Source organism: Toxorhynchites rutilus, chromosome 2, assembly GCF_029784135.1.
Source record: "Toxorhynchites rutilus septentrionalis strain SRP chromosome 2, ASM2978413v1, whole genome shotgun sequence".
NCBI lineage: Eukaryota > Metazoa > Arthropoda > Insecta > Diptera > Culicidae > Toxorhynchites > Toxorhynchites rutilus.
In genome coordinates this window covers 263,677,085-263,692,275 of record NC_073745.1, presented here as the reverse complement: position 1 = coordinate 263,692,275, position 15,191 = coordinate 263,677,085, and the positions used below count along the sequence as shown (strand labels likewise).

The 15,191-nt window shown below is 37.2% G+C and overlaps 1 protein-coding gene across 1 annotated transcript in view; it reads left to right on the top strand.

Moving 5' to 3' along the window:
- Positions 1–342: 342 nt before the first annotated feature.
- The window catches only part of LOC129768839 (protein rhomboid), a 216,895-nt gene continuing 202,046 nt past the window's right edge, over positions 343–15,191 (top strand). The window contains exon 1 of the mRNA XM_055770761.1: positions 343–933. The gene's annotated coding sequence lies outside the window, so the exon portion shown is untranslated. The remainder of the gene's footprint in view (positions 934–15,191) is intronic.

Genomic DNA, 15,191 nt, shown 5'->3' with positions numbered 1-15,191 from the left:
CACTGCAGGCAACGGAGAAGCGACGTTTATCATGCACACTGTTTTCAAGCGGAACACGCTAAGTACGCAAGCGCGAATATTACGCTGTTTCCTGCTATTTCCTTACAGTCCATCGAAATTTCATCCCTATTTTCTCGGGGTGCGTTTGCTTACTTCTGTCGCGAAGGGTTGCTCATTTTATTTTTCCTTATATTTGATATATTTGATTGTATGTTCCTTCGCTATTCTATGCAGTGATATTATTATCAACGCCAAGATTTTTGCGCACCGCTATTTTCATGTGTTCTTGACCGCTTTTCCGCCCCGACATCTACCGCAATATATACCACTGCTCAGAATGAAAACAAATGGCGTAAACAATAAAAGTGCCGTCGTGTTCCGTGTTGTAGATTTTTTCGAAAAACTATCAATTTTTCAGTGATTTCGTAACTATCAGTAGCGTGTTTGAGGAACTGTCTATGTTTTGTTGTGGTTTGTGTTGTGGTTGTGTTGAAATTCAATCATTATCAGTCATAGATACGGAAGTCTACGGAACTAATTCGGAAGGTTCATTCAACCAAGCGCTGTGTGATGAAAATGTCGACGTGTGGGAGGAGGGTGAAGTGCGCTGGGTGTTTTCCATCGGATAGATGAAATGCTGCTACCTCGTGCCGGATAGATTACGTTTTGGAATGTAAATAAATTGTGTTATACAAACAATTTTTTCCATTATTAAGTAACCTAGCCGAAAAAAATAATAACTGAAACCCCCGTATAACTCAATGTAAATTAGTGTTGATAATTCGCTAATTAGAAGTGTCTCCGTTACCTCGGAACATGTACAAGTGTTGGTGAAAGGAAGCAAGAGGGATGTGAATGAAAGTGTATTGCTATTTAAAATATTGGATACTTTTGTAACGGATCGTGCGAACACATCATTCCTGGCGCCACTAGGTGAGTTAATTTTACTAGTAATGTGTACCAAAATATGAATGGTTGAATGGGTAGTTATTAGTTTCCCTTGATATTGGTAATGGAAACGGGCTGCTAAAGAAATTGTGACTCATAATACAAAGCTTCGCTTTTTTTTAATGATTTGATGGTGCCCTTGATTTTGATCAAAGTGGTGTTTCTATAGTGTTTTGCTTTCATATCAGCTTTTCTTTGATTTATAAAGAAGAGGTGGGGGTGGAAAAATGAACACCCTAAGCAATTTGCCCATTTACTACGTCCACATATCGCTACAATCCCAAATTTTCGAAAAATATTGTATTCTAACTAATGTTCAGGGTATCGAACGATTTTTATCATAAAAAATAAAAAAGGTACATTTTTCATTAAAAGAAAAAATTATGAAATCGAACATTTTTTCAGTTAAAATGGTCACCTAGTGATGGTAAAATGAACAATTGCACATGGGATAGATTTTTGCGTTATTTCTTATCCAAATTTGATTAAACCATTATTGAAATAGTAGCTGGGTCTAATCACTTAGAGTCGTAAATTAAGTTTTCTAATACGTACAAAAACGTAGTAAGAGACACATAACGCTTCGCATGATGATGTTGGCTTTTGGTTGGGTAGAATATTTTTCTAGGGTCAAAAACACAAAAAAGACACATTTAAGTGTATCATGTGATAAGGGTCTGTCAGCATAGTAAACAGAACAGTCGTTATCAGTTTTCTTCATAACAGGGTGTCTCGAATAGCTTCATAAGTTCTAAGAAAGGGGTAGTCAAAAAGTATCAATTTTAATTAAATCATCGAAATTTGAGTACCGGTTCATTTTACCCGCATTCGCCCTATTTGAATAATGTAACAGTAGGGTGTGTAATTTGGGCTCCCGCGACCTAGGGGTTAACATCACAAATATCATGTCGATAACTTCGGGTTCGAATGGACCAATTGAGAGGCGAGGTTGGTGAAGGTTGGTTTTTTAGTCTGTAAATTGTCTGTTTAGATCAGCTATACTCAATCTGCGACCACTGTTGCCAAACGTACAGATTTATCTGGAAATGTACACATTTTTTTCGATTTTGGTACAGATTATAGATTTTTGTACAAAAGTATAGATAGGTATAGATTTTTCAATAGCACGTCCCAGCTGGTGAGGCTGGGACTTGCAATATAGGGCAGCACGAAACTTTTAATAACCGATGCGGTCAAGTATTAACAAGAGTGTGTACAACAATCTTCAAACAAATGAACAATTCGAGACTTGATTTTTTTTTTCAACAAATTTTCCTATGCAATCAACGTTTTAAATAATACAGGTTTATGAAGAAATAGTACAGATGAAAAAGATTTCAGTACAACTGTTACAAAAATCGGACTGCTCCCATAATACTGACTGCCCTTAAAGATTCAATGACAAAACCTTTGTTGCGTTTTTGGAGTATATTTTGCCCCAGATCAACAGATTGAATTGTTTCTGTTTGTTTCTGGCAGAAAACCCCGAATTCACGATGCTACATGAATAGCTGGAAGATTTTTATCTAGCCATTCTCACTAAGATCGTTTGAAAAACGGCAATGATATTTATGTTGGAATGGCAGTAGAAGAAACTATCAGAAGAATGGATGGCGAAGGCAGTTAATTCTTAGATCAATAGATTTTACTGAACATCGTGGCGGCAATGAATGTAGTGGTACGACAATCACTTCCGAAACATAAATGGTGTGTGAGTAATGTTTGTTACTTATTGACCTATTTTATTTTTCATATCTCTAAAACTGCTTTGAAAGTAAACTGTTGAAACAAAAAATTATATAACTATTGGTGAAATCACATAAAATCTATAAATATGCTTGAAAGACCATCTAAGTCAAGATTGGCCAACGGATGATGCATGTCGTCGGATTGCTGTGAAAGCACTATAAATAAATATTCTGCTCATTTTCCGGATATGCGCGAAATAAGTATAGTGCAGAGCTAACACTGTTGGGCAGAAGCATACCGTTATGTGGAGATTGGTTGTGTATGATTGAATCACACGCACCAAAGTCATCATAAAATTCGACTAAAGTTTTTTTTTGACGTAGGACTACCTCTAACACGACTACAGGGAAACTTCGATATAACGTACCCTCGTTATAACGTACCCTCGATATAACGTCATTCGATATAACGTACATATTTCCAAAGTGTAAAGGAAATTTTTTTTCAATATTTTTTTTGTGATAGAACAATGAATTATCTGTATTGTGATGCTAAAATAAGTTTTGTACCTACAATCAATCTCGAAATACAGCTGGTTTTGTGATTCCGGTTTCTAAATGAATCAAGCTTTAATCAACAGTACGAAGGGAAACATCATGAGAAAGGCTGGCTTCGTCTTCTAATTGAAGTTATTCATTAACTTGACTAAAACAGCAACACAATAATGTATTACAGACTACGTTTGTGAGTACTTTCTTATGCTTCGATATAACGTACAATTCGATACAACGTACAATTTTGAAAGTGAAATGTACGTTATATCGAAGTTTACCTGTATATGGTGGCTAAATTGAAAATCTAATCACTGATCATATTGGAAATAATGAAGAAAATTACATAATTTTTAGGTAAATAATGGAATAATTGTAAAATATCAAGCATTATGTAAACGCGCTAAATCCTTCGTTTTGATTGGTCTAATTTATGCTTCTCAAATTGTACCGACTAGAACAGACAATCAGAGTAACAGCGGAATACACTTCGAATACATACAATACGACTGCGGAAACAATCGTAGCTAGCCACCGTGTATCTATACTTCTCTATCCTAATGCTGCTGATACTTAAGGCGAATTTGCTCAATGCAATGGAAACCTAAAGAGATGCGAAACATTGCATCGCAAGCCCCACCTCTGTGTGAATCTGCATCCAGCCTAATCGAATACATTTCACTCGCTCCGTCTCGAACCGATAATTTATTTTCCAATCGGAAAGCAAAGAAGAACTGAAGGAGCGAGAGCATAGCTGAAGTGCCACTTCCCGTTTGGTGGCCATCGAGTCAACATCGTTTGCTTATCGTTTGCGCGAGCGGGTTCATAATCTGCCTTTCTCATATAATCCAACAGGACTACAACAACATAGCAGCAGCATCAATGTCGTCAGACGAGTCAGCAAACTGACTGGGATTCGTGAGAGAACGGTCTATTTTCCTGACATCAAGAGTTGAACCGTAACCAGCGATCCAGCACAAAGTAATGTAATGGAGGCGATGGTACAGATGAAAATCCCCTGTGGCTTCATTCAGTATGTCTGAAAGAGGAGGTGCATTGAATGGGTTGGAAACAAGAACATAAATTTCGACGAATGGCAAGCTTTTTTTCGCGAGCACAAAAATAAATCCATAAAAATATAGCGCTTTTCAAGGCCACCGAATCGTTCACTAAAGAGTTATTTCAATACAATTCAATGCAATAGTTCGATGTATCCTAAAGTGATATCTGAAATGATATAAAAATAATATACCATTCAATTGTTGGCGAATTCGTGTATTGTTTTCGGGTGAAAAGTGTCGTCAAAGTACAACACATTGCAAGCCAGATGGGAAGAAGAATTTTTCCAACAGTGAAAGCTGTGTTCATCGGTTTTAAACTTAAAGTTAAAATCCGTTCTACTGCAGTTGTTATAGTTGCCGCCATCACAGTCCGTTTCGGATTTTCTATTGCTGTTCTGCGAAAGGTGCTGCATTATACAGTTTGCGATTTTTTCTTTGGGAACGATGTTTTTGGGAGCGTTGGAGATGTAAAAGATACAGAAAAACTACTTTGATGTTCGATAAGTAATTCAATTAGACAGCCGTTGGTGTGGTCCTACGTACCTCCGGTTATGTCCCCGACATTACCCGAAATCAGAAGCGAATTGATTTTTATATTTTTTAGCAGAGAGGGCTTCTGTGAGCTTTGGAGCGTGCTTTTGCTTGATAAATTATCGGTTCGGGACGGAGCGAGTGAAATCTGTTTGATTAAGCTGGTTGCAGATTCACACATAGGTGGGGCTTGCGATGGAATGGCTTCTCTTCAGGTTTCCGTTGTATTGAGCAAATTCGTCGTATGTACACGCAGCATTAGGATACAAAAAGATAGATGCACGGTGGTTAGCTACGATTGTTTTTGCAGTAGTATTGTATGTATTGGTGTAATCATGATGATGTTTTGAATTATAGAAGTTTTCCAGAAATTAATTTGAAAATTTGCTCGAATTGGTTTTTTTTGGGTTACGAAACGTTCGCGCCCTCAATCTGTGAGACCATTCATTCTTCGGACCATTGTCAGTGCTGTTGAATATTTGAACTAAAGAGTTTCATTCTTGAAATTATTTTTTATGCTGGTTTCTCGCTTGTTATAAATTCTTAGTCCCTCGAAAACAATGTGGTCGTGTCTTGGATACCACACTTCTTTATTTTTTTGGGGCTCGAGACACCGTGACTAACACGTTTTTGTAGCCCCTCGAAAAAAAGTTTGAGCACCAGACCAATGGTCATGCGATTTGACATTTCTAAACTTCTTTTCGTGAGGCTACTTACAGCCTCTTATCTATAAGGGTAAACAATGAACACCGTAACATATTTTGTCAACATAGATTTCCCAGATTTCAGATTCCTCATGGTATATAACGGTGCATAGTTGAAAAAAGGAACAACTCGTTTACGGTTTCCTCGTAATTCTACTTCTGCTCGAGTAAGATGATTTTTTCTCACAGGAAATGCACCTTATGAATTTTATGTTTTACCAAAATCCTAAAACTTTCAGCATTGACATTAGGCATCAAAAAAATATGATCACCCAAGAAACCTGAGAGGAAAAAAAACAATTTTATTGCTTTCTTGCCACATAAATTATTATTATGGCGAGGCCACCCTCACCATTTCACGCCTGCTAACCTTACCCGTAGGCGCCGGCTCATTACACCTTGATTGGACATTTTTTTCTCTGCAGTGCCTTTCTCCGAAAGGGAATAAACCATATACACCACAATGGCGTGCACAAGTTCAAATGTTGAACCCTCGGCGGCCCCCGGTTTGCCAGCTTGATTAAGTCATGTTAACATACGGTCCTGCCATCGAGTGAGAGAGAGCCACGTCTTACAACGGCAAACATAAATTACTTCGGACTTTCATCGAGATCATCCCGTCACGATAAGGGTAGGAAGACTTCCAGAAGGATATCGACCGGCCGATCGAAAATTTCTTCCAGGGGTTCCGTTAGTTTATGGTCGAATCGCAGCGCCTGGCGGGGATTTGATCGATGCGAGGCGCTTCTGCAGAAGTCCTCTCGGTTGAGGGTTGCCTATGCGCACGAATGAGTCGGGGAGAGAGAAAACTAAAAGTCCTAAATCATTTTGGCGTGAACTGAGAGAAAGCATGAAACTTGCGTGCGTGTGGAACATTGGAAGAGAAATTTGAGGTGACGATGATGGTTCTGATTAATGGCCGAGATTGTCGCATGATTGATAGTGTCCGTGTAGTTTTTCCAAATAGTAGATCCTGATTACCAGCATCCCGTACACTGTGAACGATTCGCTGATAGGATTTTGGGAGGTGAGATTTTGCTGCTTAGAAATCGATTGCTAACGAACGGGAATTGTTCAGGAATCGCTCAAGTCATCGTTATGTGTGATTACGATTCCATCGATATGGGCAAACGATAATCTGATTTGAATAATTCAACAAAGCATGTGAGTTCAGGGGAAAAGTTTTTCTCAAATGCCTGGTTGGAGCCATTGGTTCGAATATTAAAGTAGCTGGTACCGAGGGTCATATTCCTATACTTGAAGTATGATATTATCGCCGATTTGGATTGATGATTACAGTAATTTTGAATAGGAAAGTTCTCGTGATTTATGACTCAAAGAATATAGTGTTTTGAGAGTTGTCTGTCCTCTTCAATGGAAGTTTACATTTGGCGAACTACGCAATTGTTTGTCGACATGTCGATTTGCGAGGCTCATAGATTTGTTGTAGATGCAATACATTGAAAAATTACATACATGCCTGAAATTACTTTGGCTAATTGGCTCATAAAGGATGGAACGATCAAAATCTGGTCAGCTTTAGTTAGATGTATTTCTTTTTGTGTGTGTAAAAAACCAGAACCGAGCGTCACAATAAATAAATAACACTGTTTATATTTTGACGTGGGACTACGTCTAACCGGAGTATATGGGGGGTAAAATGAAAACCTAAACACAGAACAAGCAGGAAAAAATAAAAGATTCCGAATGCTTATAACTTGAACATTTCTTACTGGATCGGAAAGATGTTTGCATCAATTGATAGGGAATGTTTCTACGCTTCTATCGCAATTAATAAAATGTTATTTTGTCATTAGATGAACAATTGAATAACTGTAAAATGTTAAGCGTTATCTAAACGCCCTAACTGACTCATTTTGATTGGCTCGATCTACGGTTTCCCTAACACAGCCATCAAAACCAAGCTGCTTTGTGGAAATCGGAATTGCAAATACATGAAAGTCGGGGGTATTTTTTTCCGACTGAAATGTGTTTCCCTAACACAGACTTCAAATACATGGAGCGTGGGGAAATTGGCATTCCTAATACGGGGGCTTTTTTGTTCCGACTGAAATGTGTTTCCCCAACACAGACTTTAGAACTAAGGTGTCTGAGGAAATTGACATTGCAAATTCATGCAAGCCGGGGGCATTTTTGTTCCGACTGAAATGTGTTTGCCTAACAAGATGTTTGGGGAAATCGGCTCTGCAAATAAATGCAAACTGCAAGTACTTTTGTACTCGCTTGCCTTTGTGTAAACTGGAATATTTTTCCTTAAAACGGTCTTCCGAAGGTACTTCTGCACTCGCATGTTTTTTTTTGCACTCCGAAAAGTGTTTTCCTAACACGGATTACAAAAGCGGGTACGAACACCACGCTTTGGCTCGGTTATTCAAGATTGCATTGAAGGATACGCCTTCATGTCTTCTGCTCACTGAATTCCTACGCATACCATTTGATGATTAGGCAAGATGTTGATAAGCAATTGCTGCGATGATGCCTATTGATTAAACAATATGCGTTCGACGTATACTATCAAAATCGAAACTGAGTGCCTGATAGTTCATCAAATCAAGCAAATTCGCGGTTCGAGAAGTACGTACACTTGAGAGATGCAAACTTCAGAAGGAAACGTAAAATGAAATAATCGTTTGATAATTCTTCCGTTCACATATTTTGTCCTAGACATCATACCAAACGTAGAAGGACTGTCATTAAATTTACTTGTAACGAAGAACATAATCTATCACAATGGATGAATTGACCTTACATGGAATTATACAATCTTTTTACTCATAAAGTAAATATATTGAATTCAATTGAATTCGAGAATTGTTTCATTCGATCAAAAATTCAATCAATACAAACAAATGATTGGTACGATAAGGTAGTCCCACGTAAACCTTGCGGTTATATCATAGATATAACCCACCCATTTTTTTCTCACTAATTTCTCACTATTTTTACCTATACCTATATTATACCTATTTTTACACTAATCGATTTGAATACTCCCTAACATTCTAGTGCAATATGATTATCAAATTCCCAATAGTTAATATGGTCAAATTGAGCTTCTGATTTTTCATATATTAGTGTAGACTGCAAAGCGTTTCCCTAACACGTACTACAAAACCGGTGTAGTCACATTGCGATGTACACATTTCTTTCGCGCAGCCCAAAGTAAACAAACAAGATGCATTCAATTCAGGAAATATCGAAGTTCAAGCCACTGAAAATACTAAATTCGTCCGCAACAAGATGGCTCCCACTGGAATTTCTCGTTAAACGTAACCTAGAGAGGTTCAACTACGACCGAAACCTAACAGTGAAACAAACTTTGAATCATTTGAGCTGTTCAACATTATTGCACTGTTTTTAAAACTATGTTATGCTATTGATTATTGAGCTGAACAAACTGCAACACCCTTATTCACATAGTTTTATTTGGAAATCAAGACACTTCATCTTATTCTCTTGAGCAAATATCAAATCAAATGTAGCAGGATCAGAGTTTGGATATTTTGAACACCTTTTGAAAAATCCGCAAGATATATATCGTTGGTGTTGAATCTGTAAAAACAGCAGCTACTGAACAGGGCGAAATCAGGAAAATAACTTTTTGGAGCAATGATCGTCAAATGGTTGAATGACGAAAGATCGAAAAAAATATATAAATTCTAATCAAAAAAGTCGAAAAAAGTCAGGGTTGTATCTGAGACACGACCGCATAGTTGACGTAGGATTCCGTTAGGCTATTTGTTGTTTTGGATATGTATGAAGAATTACATTGTTAAACTCTTCGATAATGATTTGGCGGCCCGGAAAATGACCGACCAGTGTTCACAACCTAGTTATGATGGTAGAAGGATGGTGATTAGTCATTGGATTGTACGTATCACGATAGAAGATGCCAAAGTGGAATGAGATATGATGAAAGCCGCCCTCTGTGGCCCTGAACGAGATGGCTCCTGTGTTATGTATGGATGAAAAGAAGAAAACAAAACTCATCAATGTAATATGAGATAATTATCATTATCGAACGCAATTATGAATTTTTCTCACCAGTAAAAAAACGTATCACTTTATTATAGAGAAAATATATTTGTAATGGAAAAGGTAATTTTATTTATAGTTTTTAATTTCTGAGTGATTTCAACTTGTTTTCATTTTCGTTTTAAACCCTCCATGAAACTCCTTCATTTTTCCAATTTTTTTCGTCGCATGAACTTTCTTTGGGAAAAATACCTCTGTTAGGGAACACACTTCGATGGGAACAAAAGTTCCCTTTACTTCGATGTATTTACAATGTCTATTTCTCCGTATCTTCAATTTCGACCAATCAGAACGAGGTATTTTCGTTTGGAGATTTTTCGATTGTTTGATAGTTAGTTTCGTATGATATATTGTTTTGTCCATTGTGATGAATTGTTATGCTCAGATGCTCAGATCGCTTGATGCAAATACACTCATACCTCGCTATACGGCCGCTCTTTATACGGCATTTCGCTATAACGGCCCTCTTCAATTATGGCATGTTTTCGATTTACGGTCTAATGTGTTTCGCTATAACGGCAAAAATACTATTTTCGACGTCGATATACAACTGATTTTTTATACGACCTTTCGCTTTGCGGCCAAGTTTCGTGGAACGTATCTAGGCCGTAAAGCGAGGTATGGGTGTATCCATCATAAAAAAAAACTGAGCAATAAGCGTTTGAAATTGGACAATTTTCACGCTGTGCTCCATTTTCGATTTTCAATTTGTACTCTAATACGTTCCCGAAGGACGTAATCCTACGTCAGCATACCCAATTAATTTATTCAGAATGATATAATTCTGTCCAAACCATAAGTATATGGCTTCATAACAACTTTATGACACTTTTTCAAGGGTTAACAGTTTGTTGACGTAGGACTACGTCTAACCGATATATATAGGGGGTAAAATGAAAATTTAGGCACCGAACATGTAGGAAAAAAAATAAAGATTTCGAACGCTTGTAACTCGAGCATTTCTTAATAGATCGCAAAGGTGTTTACATCAGTTGGGAATATTTCCCTGCATCTATCGCAATGAACAACATTAATTTTTTCTTGTGATAAACAATTGAATAACTGTGAAGTGTCGAGCATTCACACTAAGTGCCTCGTTTTGATTGGTTGAATTTGTGTTCTTCAAATGGGTCCGACCTGAAGGAGCAACCAGAGTATCAGCGGAATATAATTTGGATACAAGCAAAAAATTATATTGCAAGTCACTCCGCTTATGATTCTACCGCCTGTCGAATGATATAAATTTAGCTGTTGCTTTCCAAAAACATTAGAGACGAATGAACTGCAAAAGTTTAAAGTCTCTATAATTTAAGACCTTCCTTCCTTCCAAAAACATCATTCATTTTCGAACCGCGAAGCAGAGCTGATGTGCTAAGGCCATCGTTCTAGCATATAGTGGCAGATGTGACAGGAGCAGCGGCAGGAGTGGTTGCAACGACAACGGTCAACGTGTTTTAATTTGGTTACGCTCATATTCTAAGAGCCTCCGCATTTCCATTGGCCAATAATTTTGGACAGTTTGGGCTGTCCAAAACTGAATCTCAAACTGAATCGATGTACTGTGTGTGAATGCATACCTCTACGTACTGATCAAACAATTAGACGATGAAAAGTCTGCAGTCTGCGAAAGCTTTAAGGCCACTGTTCCACGAATATGATCCGCAACGACAATTTTTTTCGAGATGACAGTAGATCTCGACGTTTCACGCAATTTGGCATACTTTATTTTCGAAACCTCTATTTCCTTTACTTCTCTTTTGAAATTTCCCTAACTCCTTTTTTGAAAACCCCTATTTCCTTTACTCCTTTTACTTTTCTTTACTTTGACGGCTTCGTGACAATAGTAAATGAAGTCCGAATGAATAGATATTTCTCATAGGGTAGTTTTTCGTGGGAATTGACACTTTTAAGATAGTCCCGTTTGAACATTCGAGATCGCCATTTTCATTGGCACTCTTATGTGCACCTTATAAATCCTAGATAATTTAGAAATGTGGCATTTATTTCTGGCGATAGCGGCACTTTTTAAAATGTTCTACTCGGTCTTTTTTTTCGCAGTTTGAAACTAACGTGGTTTCGAGATATTATCGTGCAGGAGTAGATAAATAACATTATTGCGCACAGTCACCTCTAAAAGCTATCAGCAACTCGGGAGCTGACAACACTGCAGGATTATGTCCAAAGGAACTGTACAAGGGTCTATGTGGAACCCTTGATCGTCAACTGCGGTTGAAGGTCAATCGGAAAGGCTTATCCCAACGTCTCAAACATGCAAGACAGAAAAAAAATGAATGAGGCAACTTCTTTTTTTGGATATTTTTTTTTAGCGTAAACATAGTGAAAAACTGATCAACGCAGTGAAATTGATCATACTTGCTAAGCCTAAGCCGAAAAAAATATATATGGCGCCATTTTGTGGTGGGTGCCATTTTGGATTTGCATTTTTCATAAATAATTGTGTTCTACTAGTCAAGCCCTTTTTTGTAGCGGCCGCCGTCTTTGATTTATTAGGTGTACCGGTAAGTTTCTTCGGTATTACAACAGATGGCGTAACTTGATTATTATTCCAGTGAATCAAATTTCCAGACATTCGTTGGAAAGCTACAGTAATTGCGCGTCTTTTTCAGTAGTAGTTTGTCAAAAAGTTGAAGCGTAAACAAAATAGTTTTTTACCACTTCGAATATCGAATTTCGTACCCACGAGAGTTTTTTTTCGGGGAGTGTTACTTGATTACTTCAATATGAAGAAAAAAGCTGCGGAAAGTCATCGCATTTTGGTGGAAGTTTATGGTGACCATGCTCCAACTGAGCGTTTGTGTCAGACGTGATTTTCACGGTTTAAAAGTGGTAATTTTGACTTAGAACGAAGAACGTTCCGGACCGCCAAAAAAGTTTGAATATGAAGAATTGGAGGCTTTACACGATCAAGATCCGTCACAAACGCAACAAGTACTTGCAGATACACTTGGAGTAGTTCAGCAAATCATATCCGATCTTTTAAAAGCAATGGGAATGATCCGAAAGATAGGACATTGGGTGCCTTATGAATTGAAGTCACGAGACTTCGAACGCGGTTTTTTCACGTGCGAACAAATGCTCCAACGGCATAAAAGAAAGGGTTTTTTTTTGCATCGAATCGTTACTGGGATGAAAAATCAACAATCCTGAACGTCGGGCAACGTATGTATACCCAGGCTATGCATCAACATCGACGGCCGCGCGGCATATTCACGGCAAGAAGGTTATGTTGTCTATTTGGTCTCTTATCCCACCCGCCGTATTCTCCAGATATTGCTCCGTCCGATTGCTACCTTTTTCGATCGATGCAACAGCTGGTTGCTGGTTGACCAGCACTTCTCTAATTTTGATAAAGTCAAAAATTGGATAGATTCGTGGTTAGCCGACAAACCAGTCGATTATTTCCGCAAAGAGATTCGTGAATTGTCAGAAAGATGGGAAAAAGTTGTGACTAGCGATGGGCAAAACTTTGATAATTAAATTTGTAACCAATTTTGCAGAAAAAAGCATTAATTTTTGAAAAACGAAAACGAAGAAACTTACCGGTACTCCTATTACATTTTCCATAAATAATTGTGTTCTGCTGGTCAAGCCCTTTCATTTGATACCCATATTGTTGGGATTTTGGGAAAACCCACATTGATGGGATTTTGAGAAATTATGTACATAATCCACCATTTTGTAGCGGCCGCCATCTTGGATTTTCATGATCATGGAATACGCAGTTTTATAATGACACCAGAGATAAAGATGTGATCCAAATTTCAGACCAATCGGTCAACAGGAAAGGGGTCGAATTTCTATTAATTCTAATATAATTACAAAGTTACAAAGTTACAAAGTTACAAAGTTACAAAGTTACAAAGTTACAAAGTTACAAAGTTACAAAGTTACAAAGTTACAAAGTTACAAAGTTACAAAGTTACAAAGTTACAAAGTTACAAAGTTACAAAGTTACAAAGTTACAATGTTACAAAGTTACAATGTTACAAAGTTACAATGTTACAAAGTTACAAAGTTACAAAGTTACAAAGTTACAAAGTTACAAAGTTACAAAGTTACAAAGTTACAAAGTTACAAAGTTACAAAGTTACAAAGTTACAAAGTTACAAAGTTACAAAGTTACAAAGTTACAAAGTTACAAAGTTACAATGTTACAAAGTTACAATGTTACAAAGTTACAATGTTACAAAGTTACAAAGTTACAAAGTTACAAAGTTACAAAGTTACAAAGTTACAAAGTTACAAAGTTACAAAGTTACAAAGTTACAAAGTTACAAAGTTACAAAGTTACAAAGTTACAAAGTTACAAAGTTACAAAGTTACAAAGTTACAAAGTTACAAAGTTACAAAGTTACAAAGTTACAAAGTTACAATGTTACAAAGTTACAATGTTACAAAGTTACAAAGTTACAAAGTTACAAAGTTACAAAGTTGCAAAGTTACAAAGTTGCAAAGTCACAAACATACAAACGGGTCAATAAACCCTTTTAATGAATAAGTGCAAATCATAATCATAAATTAGTGCACCCATGGCCGAGTGGTTAGCGTCTCACATTATCATGCCGGGTGTTCGGGTTCGATTCCCGTTCTGGCCGGGGGATTTTTGTCAGAGAAATTTCCTTCGACTTGCACTGTGGTCACGCGTATTCTAGAGCTTGCCCCTCGGAATACATTCAAGGCGTGTTATTTGGCTTAAGGAATCTCAACTAAGTATTAACAAATGACGATAGTTAATGCATACGTTGAGACGGCAAAAGTTCCACAGGGAACGTTAACGCCATTCAAGAAGAAATCATAATTATTTTACGTTTACATATTTTGGTAGTCATGATGCTTAGGACAAACGTAGAAGGACGTTCACCAAATTTATTTGTAACGAAGAACATAATCTATTACAACAATTTTGATGCATTCTAAAATAATATTCGAAGTGGTAAACAAGTGGATTGCATAATGTAATTGCGTAGTTCTACGTCGAAAATATGCGTACTATATAGAACCCCTTACAATTTTTTCCCTCTTTTAAAAATGAATTTTTTTCGAAAATTCATAACTTTTGAATCACTGGACCGATTCAGATAATCAACAGATCAAATTGAAACCAGTCTAGTTGTTCGAGACGACACTAAGGAATTCGCGAAGTTGCGATGTACGAGAGGGCAATAATTCAAAAGAACGACAAAATTAGAAAATCCGAAAATTCCAATGGCGGAAAACGGTTTCAATCGAGAACCAGATGAAAGATGATGCCGATGCCTGGAGATTTTTATTTCTACTGATTGTGATTACAATTGTATGGTGACCTGCTAGTTTGAACAATAGACATACAATATGTTTATTTCTAATGGCATATCTGGCTCATGTAATTAATATGGTTCAACACAAAAAATTATTTGCTATAAATAAATTCATTGGTTCGACAACTCGCAAACAGATCGGACAAGTTATTAATCGATCCAACAAAGGTGTTTTTTTCACATCGAATAATAGTGTGCTTTTTCATCGGATGCGCTTGCGAGTGTAGCGAAATTTAAAGTGGTGCGCGCTGAGGATCCAAATCAGACACATTCATCACACACGCCACACAGCCGCGGCAAGTAGAAATTTATTTTTCTTTTGTTTCCCTATCA